The sequence below is a fragment of the Hippocampus guttulatus genome, chromosome 13 (assembly GCF_054856545.1).
Source record: "Hippocampus guttulatus isolate MCC_2025c chromosome 13, RoL_Hgut_1.0, whole genome shotgun sequence".
Classification (NCBI taxonomy): Eukaryota; Metazoa; Chordata; class Actinopteri; order Syngnathiformes; family Syngnathidae; genus Hippocampus; species Hippocampus guttulatus.
The window spans coordinates 4,873,113-4,885,419 of NC_141273.1; the positions used below are offsets into that span (position 1 = coordinate 4,873,113).

The 12,307-nt window shown below is 43.7% G+C and overlaps 1 protein-coding gene across 7 annotated transcripts in view; it reads right to left on the minus strand.

Annotated features, from left to right (window-relative positions):
• myt1lb (myelin transcription factor 1-like, b) overlaps positions 1–11,856 on the minus strand; it is a 120,557-nt gene extending 108,701 nt beyond the window's left edge. For 5 of the 7 annotated variants that reach the window (XM_086127334.1, XM_086127335.1, XM_086127339.1 and 2 more), the window contains exon 1: positions 11,331–11,856. The gene's annotated coding sequence lies outside the window, so the exon portion shown is untranslated. Of the gene's footprint in view, positions 1–10,785; positions 11,309–11,330 lie in introns of those variants that run through there. The other 2 variants (XM_086127333.1, XM_086127340.1) reach the window with 1 other exon arrangement.
• Between the last annotated feature and the right edge of the window lie 451 nt (positions 11,857–12,307).

Sequence of the window (12,307 nt, forward strand, 5' to 3'; positions counted from 1 at the left end):
GTGTTTTGAAAAATGAATATGTTAAAACACTATGAACTGTATGTACATTGGTTCAATGAAAAACAAGGCATCATCTACACATATTTTGTCCATATTTAAAATGGCATTTTTGGAAGTGTGGTCCTATGAGCCCCCCCGATAAGCGCTGATGAAAAATGGTCATCATTTAGTTCGCCCATCCTTGCACTTGACCCATGTGCATACATCTGCTAAACTTGGCGCACCACCTTTACCTTTACTCCTTGGTCGAAAAATGTTCGCATTACTAATCACACATAATTACATACAGACATTTATTGGTTTTAATGTCCCATAAAGGGGATTAAACACCATTATAACATAAAATAACCACCGTTAAGTTTCAATTGAGTGACAAACATAATTTCTATTTCTTTCATTTCTCCAAACAACTGTCACAGAAATAATGTTGAAATAATTCAAGGATATGGGAGGCCACAAAGGATAATAGCAATGCATCCTGCGAAAAAAGCAAAAGAAGGCTGTGTTTGAAGGAGTCTCAAATTAGGACGGCCTTTTTGTGGTGTCATGACATCATTGGCCTTCAAATGTGTGGGTCCAGCAAGTGAATTGGGACACAGCTATTGACACGCAGAGAAGAGGATGCCAAAAGTGGAACAGCTAGATCATTCATTTTGATACCCGTTAAAAATACTGATGATAATTGTTTCGAATTGAAGTGAAATGTGGTGCTCGGTGGAAAGGGGGACGTGGTATTCTAACTACTGCTGCACACATTATAGGAGGGGTAATATAGAGATGATATGTCATGTGGAAAGAAAATGAATCCATTAAATTCATAATATCACCAACTTCCTCTCACTGTGAAGGATGTGCCATCTTGCTACAGGACTAAGGAAGAGGTTGGGGTATGTGTGGAAGGAGCAGGAGGCGGGGGGTGCTTGGTTCCTGTTATGCAAGATGGAAATGAGCAAAGCCACGCTTTGCTGTAGCCATTCTATTTTGGAACAGCTCATATCAGAAAATGCTGGGATGAGCAGGAAAATTAGGTCACTTACATGAGCGGGGCAGTACCTTGGTCGGGGAAACGATGAGACTAAAGCGCTAAAATGTGTAGCACTTTTAATTCAGGATGAGGGTACGCAGGTTTGAACGGGGTGAACCCGATGCAGGAGCTCAGCACAGGAAAAAAAAAAAGAAAAAAGCAAAGCTGTGTGCTAAACGAGACCCTGACAATGACCTGAATACATTTCAGCAATGAAAGGTGGGCGAGAATCCTCTGCTTCAATTCCTTCTGCGTTTTGCAGCGGAGCACCACACACTTTGACTTTCTTGTCTGTTCATCTAATTCATTATGCATGGGAAAGCCGAGTGCAATCGATGAGGATTGGAGAAGATATGAGAAGCCATTGCACCCGTCTTGATATCAGTAAATATGTGATCCGGCCCCCTCGTTAACTGCTGAACTGAGATGAGAAATGAAAGGAAAAGTTGCACCGCCACCCACAACTAACAATCATTTGAACTAATCATCTAGCAGGAGAGGGGAACTCCTGCTACGGAAACCAGTAGAACAATGAAGATGCATGGTGGTGGCAGCGGCAGCAGCAGCACAGCAAAATGGCTCAGGGGGTAGGGCGCTGGAGAGAAAAAGAGAGATGCGCGGGATTCTGGGAGACAGTCAGGCTGAGATAAAGGAGCTTGACAGAGGGAGCAAAGGGAGGACAAGCAGGGAGAGGGTACATGAGGATAATCGTGTGCGTGCCTGTGTGCAAGTACTTGTGTCTTGGAGGGACTTAGCATGAAGGCACAAAGTTGCCTCGTCAGTGGTTTTGTCTGAGGAGGTCTCCAGGTGGCAGGTGGCTCACACACTTTACTCACACTGGCCATGTACTAAATACACTGGCCATTAGGTGCAATTAACAATAATGAGATGAAAAATGTTGTCTTTACAAGGACAACAATGATTAGTTTAGATTGAGAAAAAAACTGCGATGCATGATGCCTAGAAGAGTTTCAAAGATTTTGATTTAATTTCGCGAGCCAATAGAAGCCACGGCGGCCCGGTTGTCGAGTGGTGAGCGCGTCGACTTCACAGTGCAGAGGTCGTGGGTTCGATCCCAGCTCCGGCCTTCCCGTGTGGAGTTTGCATGTTCTCCCCGTGCATGTGTGGGTTTTCTCCGGGTACTCCGGTTTCCTCCCACATTGCAAAGAAATGCATGGCAGGCTGATTGAACACTCTAAATGGTCTCTAGGTGTGAGTGTGAGCGGGGATGGTTGTTCGTCTCCTTGTGCCCTGAAATTGGCTGGCAACCTATTCAGGGTGTCCCCCGCCTACTGCCCGAAGACAGCTGGAATAAGCTCCAGCACCAGACACCCCCCCCCCCCCCACACCCCCCGTTACTGTTGTGAGGATAAAGCAAATCGGAAAATGGATGGATGGAATAGAAGACATAACTGCAGTAACTACAAAGCACAATAGTAAACACGCATCACCTACTGCAATTTTAATAACCAGAATACAAAAATATGTTCCATAGAGCTATATTGTGGTGGAGGGATTTATGTGTTCCTATGATCCTATAGGAAATGAGTTGTCTGGGGGATTTATGCACCTGCTAGAGTCACCCAGGGCAAACAGGTCCTAGGTGAGAGACCAGACAAAATATGGCTCAAGAACCCCCTATGATTGATAAGGTAATTGGACCTCCATTTCCCTCATGTGACCATGTGGGGCTCAATGGATAGTGCCTGGTGGCCAGGCACAGTCTGAAAAGGTAATACTGTCGGTCATGTTTCACCAACAGGGGATGGTACACATTTCAGCCTCCCTAGTAGGGTCTGTTTCCCTTAGAGGAGCGTCTGTAGGTAAGATGCAAACTCCACACAGGAAGGCTGGGGCCAGAATCGAACCCTGCACCTCTGCATTGTGAGGCCGACGCACTAACCAGTCGACCACCGGTCTGCCATTACTGAAACTAATATTTTAAAATACTACTAAGAAGGAACCAAATGAAATCATACAATCCCTTGTATGTTGAAGTGGAGCTTGTCAAAGCGAGACTTCAGCTCGAAAATGGTCAAAACTCAATTCATATCAATGTTCCTCAAACAGAGCTGCACAGTATTGTACATTCACGACGAGATCTAGAGGAGCTGCAAAGCGTCGTGTGCCAGTCAATGTTTATACGTCTATTTGATCCCTAACGAGGCGCCAACTGTGGCAAGCGTTCACCTCGACATGCATGCATGTGTACATATGTGCCGGCCCATTTGCACATTGGATTCCACGCTTGCGCATGTGTGTGTTGCAGGAGCCGTCAGTCTTAAAGAGGGACTGTGCTGCTGTCATGCAATGACACCTCTCATTTGCTGCTGTCCTGTGAAGCGAAGCTGAAGGCAGAGGTCAGGCCACCCTCACGGAGACGCTGTGGCTCAGAGCACATCATGTCTGCCTGGCTGCCTCCTCCCAGCGCTGTCATATAGACCTCGCATACAGACACAAATAAGACACACACCCTTACGGGCTCATGCTTGACCAAAACCACCTACACGCACTACTTTTTCCAAGTTTTCATGTTTGGACAGAACATTTTCACAGCAGCCGAGAGAGGAGACCGAGAGGATAATACGTTAACTCCAATCGTCTGTTTCATTGTGTGTGGCAATAACAATGTGATCATAAGAATCATTTATTCCATTGTCACAGAACAATAAACCACTCTGAGTGGTGACTGAAACAAATGCGACACACTCCAATGTCTTCTTTAGTCAACGCATATTCTGGATCCGATTCTTTCCCATGCCTGGCTGTCCCCACTTCAGAAGGATTTTGCTCAAATTCATCTGCAAACATGAGCGCATGTGAATTTTCTATTAAAGCAGGGGTGTCAAACTCATTTTTGTCGCGGGCCACATTGTAGTTATGGTTTCCCTTGGAGGGCCATTATGAATTTTGGGAAACCATAGAAATGTTTAATCTCCTCCACATATTACATACACAGCGCACAACAAATTGATGGATAGACACTAGTTTCAAAATTAGAAGTCAAGAATAATGACTGTTATTGTGGATTACATATGACACTTTGAAATTTTGGTTCAGACTTAAGCAAGCATCATGAAACTTGCCATGCTTGATTTGCTTTCGCGGGCCACATATATGATGTGGCGGGCCAGATCTGGCCCCCGGGCCTTGACTTTGACACCTGTGTATTAAAGCATGCAAAGAAACACACTGTTTTGAAACCATAGGGGAAAAAGTCAGCGACGAGCCCTTGCAATTGTCCGTATTTCCCTCCCCTTTCCGATTCCCCGATCACCACTTATCTGTCGTCGCGTCTGACTCACCTCCAGTACTACCCCCCCACGCCCCCGACTGCTCCCGTAGAGTGTCCATTCGTCTTGACCGCTGTCGCATGCCATAGTCAATTACCCATCAAACATTGTAATATTCACCCGATATTGCCGACATGACGGGGAGAGCGATCAAAAGTGACAAATCAGATTTATGGAGCAAGTACAAATAAGGAGATTGTGACCTCTCCAATTGCCGTGTTGAATAATGGATGTCTGTTTAGGAATCATTTGCCAATATCGCAGCATTTTCGCTTGTCTGGCTGAGCTGAAATCCACAGAGGCTTCAGGGACAGTTTTGGATAACTGTGTGATGCCATTCATATTTTATTTGTCCAAGTGCTCTGTTACGTTCAGGTTGGGCTTGCTAGGATCTCATATTTTGTTCTCTTGAATGGCATGAATGCAGAGGAGAACAACTGAACACAGTGCGTCAACAGGCTCCAGGAATTGAACTGCCTGATTGAGCGGCTTTCTTTTCTATCGTGGCTTGAATCGCTGAGCTTCTCTTCATTCTAAAATAAAGAGTAAATATAATGTCCTGAAAACAACTCACGTAGTCTCGAGGTCAGCGTTTTGATTATATCATGGTGACACTCAAAACAGCGACTCCGGCGCTCTTTACAGCAATCTTCAAGACGCGGTTGTGTTTCCGATGGGAAAAGGCTAAACCAGGTTATGAAGATCCTTATTTACAGCTGCCTGGCTGTGTGAAGTAGGTCACAGCAGCTTCTGAAATGGAATAGAACTCCTCACACACTCTTTCATATTTTTTCTTTTCAGAAGCCTTACATTGGCACTAAGGGCAAAGATACGAAAACTGTGTTTCCACTTGTGTTTAGCGAAGACACCTTAAATAGTACACATGTCAAGTTTGCACCAAACAACTCGACACATCCATCAAAAGCATGCAAATATCAGCGGCAGACAGAGTGTTTTGCCGCTGGGGACAAATCATCTGAATTAAAATGCATCTAGAGGGATTCATTTGATCGTTTTTCCTATTTCCGTTACAATGGGTTTATTTCCCTCAACCCCAGAATGCAAATGGGACAGTCCAGCTGAGAACCCCTTGCAGTGATCTAATCAAGTAGACTGTGAAAGCATGGACAAAACTACAACAACGACCAAAAAACAAAAATAAATCAAATGTTCGCTGCTGTTACAGGCCCTTATTTGTTCATTTTGATGGAAGCAAAGTCACTAAAAAAGTTAAGCTTGTATAAACGGACGTTTGCATTCTAATGACAAGCTGTGATGTCGCCCTGGCAGTACATTGCCATCTACCGAGCATATGTTGCTCATCCAAACTGTTGCTTGCTGCGCTCTATATTGTCCCACACACATATACAGGGTCAGGCAAAATGATGGGTCACATGTGTAGGTTAAATAAAAGGCACATCAAGTAAAGAAACAAAGAAGTGTTTTTATTTTCAAAAAGTACATATATTGCCACTGTTTTTCATTTCTTTTGTCAGTTGCTGCCATGAATTGGACTGGTGAGCATCGCGCTTTCATTGTAGAAACGTTTATCAAAACAAACAAAACTGTAACCCGCAACACAACGGGCGTTTCGTTTGCACTTCAATCTTGGTAGCCATTACCCCATACCAGGTCGAAACACGATCTTGTTATGGGTGAGCAACTTCAGAGCTAGTGGATCTGCATTGAAATGAAAATCAACCGGCCGACCTCGCACCGCCAGAACTCCACTTCATGTTTAAAACATAATGAAACAGAATGGGATTGTATGTACTTTTAGAAAATAAACACTTTTTTGTTTCTTTACTTTTATTTAACCTACAAATGTGTCAAATCATTTTGCCTGACCCATGTGTGTGTAAGGAAAATTCATTTAAGCAATTCCCATTAACAAATATAGTACAATCAGTATGCCGTAGTGCAGTTCCAAAACCACAAGAACATACAAACGAATGATCTTTGACAATGTCACGACAGGCTGAGCATCCTTGCCTTGTAAAGGTCCCTTTTGCATTCAATGTTGGAGTCGTCTCAAATGTGGTGGTCAGCGAGTGTACAGTATATTGCACAGCGGCTGCGAGTGGCGTGTATGAGAGCCTTGTCCCTGAGGTTGATGGATGCTGGTGGGAGGCTGTTATGCCACAAGGTGAAAGTGTCCATTTATCAGCCCCACTTCCACCACTGTGGCTTTCCCATTACCAGCGCACTTCATGCAGCCTGATTGGTTTTTAATTGGCCTGCCCGCCAGGAGATAGATCATGTTTTCCCCGAGGAGAGTCACGGAGATGTGTGTGCATGGTGGACTCCCATGCTATCTCAGGAGGGATACCCGCATCAGGATGCCGGTCTGGCGATCTTCAATGCAAATCGCAGGCGGATGAAAGCATAGTCCCCAGTTAAAATTTGATGCTTATCTTTTCCTCATACTGGATGTATTTTCATGGCTACAACCAAAAATTGCTCTAGGAAAGCCCATAGTGTACCTCCTCAAAAAAGATAAAGCAATGCTAGTTTGGGACAACCCCGAAATGCACAATTTTTAGATTTGCATGAATGCAATCCAGTCAGATCATCTCACTCCTATTATTAAAAAAAAAAAAAAAAAAAGCTAGGTGAGATTTTAAAAACAAGAGCAAAGATGTCTGTTTTTAATTCTATGAGGTTGAAATTTGATTCTAATCGTTATATAATGTTAGTAAGGATCGGAATAAATCGAGTTTGCTGATGAAGGTGTCTTAATTAATGGCTGCTATATATCCAACGTTGCGGGGAGATTTCGGTGAAGGACACGAGCGCAGCCACATCTCACGCTGAGCAGACATCAGTATTGACATTGTGTCTGCTCAGATGGATCAATCCCCGCTCTGCCCTTGCCTAACCACGTCATTGAGAAGACTGGAAGAGCAAGTTGATTCCCCAGGTATCTTCTCAAAGTTTCACAAGGATTCGTCTTCGTGTAGAATCCAGACTTGACAGCCTACACGTACACTCATTGGCCACAACTTGACAAAATGTTTGTTTGCTTCTGTCCTTTTTTTTTTTTTTTTTTGCTTCCCGTGTTCACTGATTCGCTAGCTATTAACCAATCAGAATGAACAATTGTCATTGGCGGCCGATGTCATTTTGCATCTTACATTTGGCGAGAACTGCCTCGCAACTGATGGCTCATTCATTGAAGTCATATCAAAGAAGCGGGAAAAGATCTAATCTCTTTATTCTTCACATGCACACAGACAAAACGAATGAACTTAATCTAAAAGCAATTGATAAAAAGTTTGTGAACACAAATGATAAAGGAATGCATTATCTGGGAAAATTTGGAAAAAGCCTGACTGTCAATGTTATGATAATGTCATTCTAACACTAATTTGTGTTGTAATGTTTTCCTTCATGATATACTACAGCTACCTGTAAATTCTCGAGCAGAGGTTCCTCGAGAGTCATATATGTCGGGTGTCCAGAAGGTTACGGACAGAATCGGACCCTACAAGCTTCGACTCAGGAAAATCGATCCTACAAAAATATTTATTCATAAAACATAGGCGCCAGGCGCCGACAAAGTACAAATAATTACGCTGGACAACAATCCTGGAATAATGTGAAGAAAACAAGAAGCGCTTGTACAAGGCATGGAAAAATATATATAACCACAAACAAAAATACCTTGTAACAGAAGAAAAGACAAAAAAAGAAATTTAAAAAAGAAAGACCAAACCGCGTGGAGAGCAAACGGTAAATACGCTTAAACCCACCAATAACTACTTATTTAAATAATGAAGGACATAAGCAAAGGCATGAGCCAAAAAATACTGAGAAAACATAAATCAAGGCAAAAGCCAAGAATGGAACGAGAGTAATAAGAGAGCGTCTTATGACTTGAGCAAAGCGAAATTATCCGACAGCTTGAGTGGGTGCATGAGGTTCTTAAAAAGTCCCAATAATTGTGACGCCAGACAGCCACCAGACTGCTACCTGCTGGACACTAACAGAACGTGATCATGACAATATCTTGCCTGTTTTAGATCCCAACACACCTGATTCGATTGGTCATGATCGTTTCAGGCCTCGACGGAGCTTGGTGATGAGCCGATCATTTAAATCAGGTGCGTTGAAGAAGAGAGATCAAAAACAGGCACGATATGGCTCTCGAGGAACCGGAGTTCCCTAGCTCCGTTCTAGGGTCAAATATAACACGTCGGTATTGAAAATTTTGCATGTGTGAATAGTTAAATATAATATTACTGTTTCAGTGTTGAAGTCATAAATTTACGGCGCTTCATTGTAAATTGTATCTATATTTTTTTTAACAGTGCAGGATAATAGATGCTTCACATCGAAGACGTAAATTTTGATCAGTCCAGTTAACCGTAGGAAACAATAACGGCTATCGACAAGTATAGCAATAACTCCTCGAACACATTCCTCTTCCATCAACCTGACTTATGAACACGGCAACAAATACGCAATATCTTGTTCAGCTATCAGTTAGAAAAATAACACTAGACAAACAGTGGTTAGAAATTCTGCAAATAAGCATATACTGTATTGCCATTTATATTTTTAGTGACTGGGGGAAGACAAAGATGGAGAAGAGTGCAACAAATGTGAACCATATTGATAGTGTCGAATGGAAAGATCAAATTTAACATAGAAGATTTAAGACAGAATATTGTTTGCACCACATAGGCTAACGCGACAGTACATAACACTCATTCATATCTGTCAATATGAAAATACATTTGCAGCCTATCAAGAATCTTCAATAGCACCACAAACGTTAAAAACGACAAAGTGAGGAGTTTCCATAATCGTCAATGGCCTAAGCACTAAAACTAAACTAAAACTGAAGACTGACTGACTGACACACACACACACACACACGCACGTATAAAAATACCAAATGAAGGCTAATGAACACGTGTGACATCGGCACAAACAACCGCAAGCACCCACTGCTGTTTGCAAGCAGGGGATTCCCCCCCCTTACAAGCTTTTTACAATTCATTAGGCTGCAGTGGTAGAAGGGAGTGGACTCCCATTTTCCGGAGAAAAAGACTCTCACTCAATTTAACTTGATTGTCTGTCTTCTATCTGTCAAATCATCGAACTGTATTTCGACAGGAATTTTCAATTATACAATATCAAGGTCCGCTGTGGAACTGTACGGAAAGTGATATATATGGCAGCCTCAGACCAGACACTTGTGCTCGTGAGTAGCCTGAATAAGAGACAGGGAGAGAGAAAGAGCGAGACACACACACACGCACGCGCACACACACACACACACACACACAGGGGTGGAGGAGGTGGGTGGCTTGGGGTCCCCCTGTAATGTTGCTCTCAGTACAAGCAGGGTGGCGTGATTTCCTTCTCTAATTTAATCACAGTGGCCCGTCTTCCTGTCCGCCGCAAAGCACATCAGGCGCCGCGGTGGTGCTGCACAAGCACACATTCTCCCGCGCGACAACACCAGTCCCTTCTTAACAAGCAAGACATTATCAGAGGAGGAAGACCCCAAAGAACATGGTCTCACGTTATGCTAAGTCAGCTGTCCACACATGGTGACTGTGCAGGATGCAAGAAATTTAGATGTATTTCTTTTTCAAAGAAAGCGCGATGCTCACCAGTCCAATTATTTTGTTGACTTTTGAATGACTCGAACTGTATATTGTGGTAATGTTGACAGGTTAAGATACAATTTGTATCAACTATTCTTCACATTTTATGTGCGCCGTTACAACTCTTCATGTTGCATTTGAACAGTTTGCAGGTGAGGGAGAGAAAACAATAAGCGCCTCACTTGGTTTATCTCTACAGACTAAAACAAGTTGCAGCACATTTGACATTCTGCTGTGAATACAGACAGACACACACACACACACACACACACACACACAACATTTCACAACTAAATCTGCATTGTCTTGTGTAGGAAAGCTCAGCATGCATTTTCCTCTTTTATGGAGGTTGCCAATATGTCTTGCGTTTTATTTGCTGGCACGGACAGCTCCGTCCAGCCTATCGCACAATGTCCTTGCAACCCCTCAGAAAACAGATGACAATAAAAGAACCCATTTAACACATTTTACCAAAGTGCAAATACAATCCAAGTTCTGCAGTATGTCATTTGTAAATAACATCCAAAGCGCAGAACATTTGAATGCACTTGTTCAGTCAGCTACGATACAAAGACAAAACTTTGAAAACAAACTTTTAAATGAATGTTGCCTTGATACGTCTACGTTCATATTCGTCATTCAGATCATTTTCAAGTCAATGTGCGACTGAGGAAACGTATGAATTCATCATAACAACAACAAAAACAGAGCAAATATTAATCGACCAACAAACTCAGCCATGTGTTGCTTTATCTCAGAAATGTCAATATTACTTATGTTACTTTGCAACATGATCCAACTATTGCTCATTTTTACGAGAAGACAACACAAACTAGTACAAGTTACCTACCAGCTGCAGTCTTCTCTTGAAACTTTTCTCCAAAATGTGCTTCCTCTTCTTTCTGACAGCCTTCCCTTTACTTCTCCCCCAATTCATTTAACATGCTCAGTACAAACTTCTGCTCCCGCATTGCATGCAAATTCATTTTTTAAAAATGTTTTATGACTTCAGAGATGACTGGGGAGTGTGAGGAGGCAGAGTGGAGAGAGACAGGATGACAGAGGGCTGGACGAGTGGAGATAATGGTTGGAAGGAGGACGACCAATGGGCCCGGAGCCTACTAATGGAAAAAGGGAATCAGGACACACCAATGAGGCGCAGCCTGGAGAGAGGGAGTGAGGGAGAGCGAGAGTGAGAGAGTAGAGGGAGGCGAGGATGGAGAGAGCACAGTTGGGAGGAGACGCTGTCAAGCAGACTGAGAAAGAGACTGAGGAAGAGAGAGATGAGAGCTTCTTATAGCCAATGTACACAGGCGGTGGAGGGAAGCAAGCATGAAGAAAGGCAGGAAAGGAAGGAAGGAAGGAAGGAAGGAAGGAAGGAAGGAAGGGACTTACCCGGCTCCTCTTAGCTGCATCCTTTCATACACTGCCTCGTAGACTCCACAAACACACACACCCTCCCCAACGATAGAGGCACACGCCACGCTGCTGCCGAGACTAAGCAATAGCTGAAACAACAAAGGGAAGGATTGCCAAAGCCGACTGGTATACCCTAAAGCAATTCTGACTGTTAATGTGTGTGTGTGTGTGCGTGCGTGCGCGTGTGTGTCTATGCATGTGTGGTGTGCGCGTGTGTCAAGGAGAGAGAGTCGGAGTGTGTGTGTGTGTGTGTATGTGTGTGAGCATGTGTTTTCTCTGAGGAGGAGGAGGAGGAGGGATGTGAGTTGAAACCCCAAATGCTCCCTTCGCTTCGCTTTGCTTCCCTCTCCCTCCTTGTTCTGTGGATGTGGCTCTCCGGGTACACTGTGCAATGTATGTCCTCCACCACTCAGTATGTTCTCCCTCTCTCCCTCCCTCCTTCCTTGCATCCCTTCATTCGCTCTCCCTTGCTCCTCTGCCTGCTAATGTGCCCTCCCTTCCCCTTCTCCCTCTTCTACATATATTTAGGGCTGCAGACTGTCTGCTCCCAGAGTCTGCTCTTCCCACGGGCCCTGCGAAGCGATGGAGGGAGGGCGAGAGCGAGAGAGCGGCAGACAAGAGATGAAGGGGGGGGGGGGATGTGCAGTGCATTTAATCCACAACACATTTTGTCACGTCCTTAAAGGGGCTCTCACACTGGTAATTTTTTTTTTTCCCTGGCAGGGCTACATTTAAAAGGGATGAAAGATGCACAATAACAGATGGCCTCCTTGGAAGTAAAGAATTCTTCCAGATTCTTGGTAGGTTGAATAAAGAGCACACAAGGTGAAGTAAGTATAGGGAAAGGCTGCAGTTGTCGTCTGGTGATGCGCCGCTTCCAAACCCTCCAACATCACTTCGATCACACCATTGGGGAATTTCTTGAAAAAAAATACACCACTACGGTTATGCAA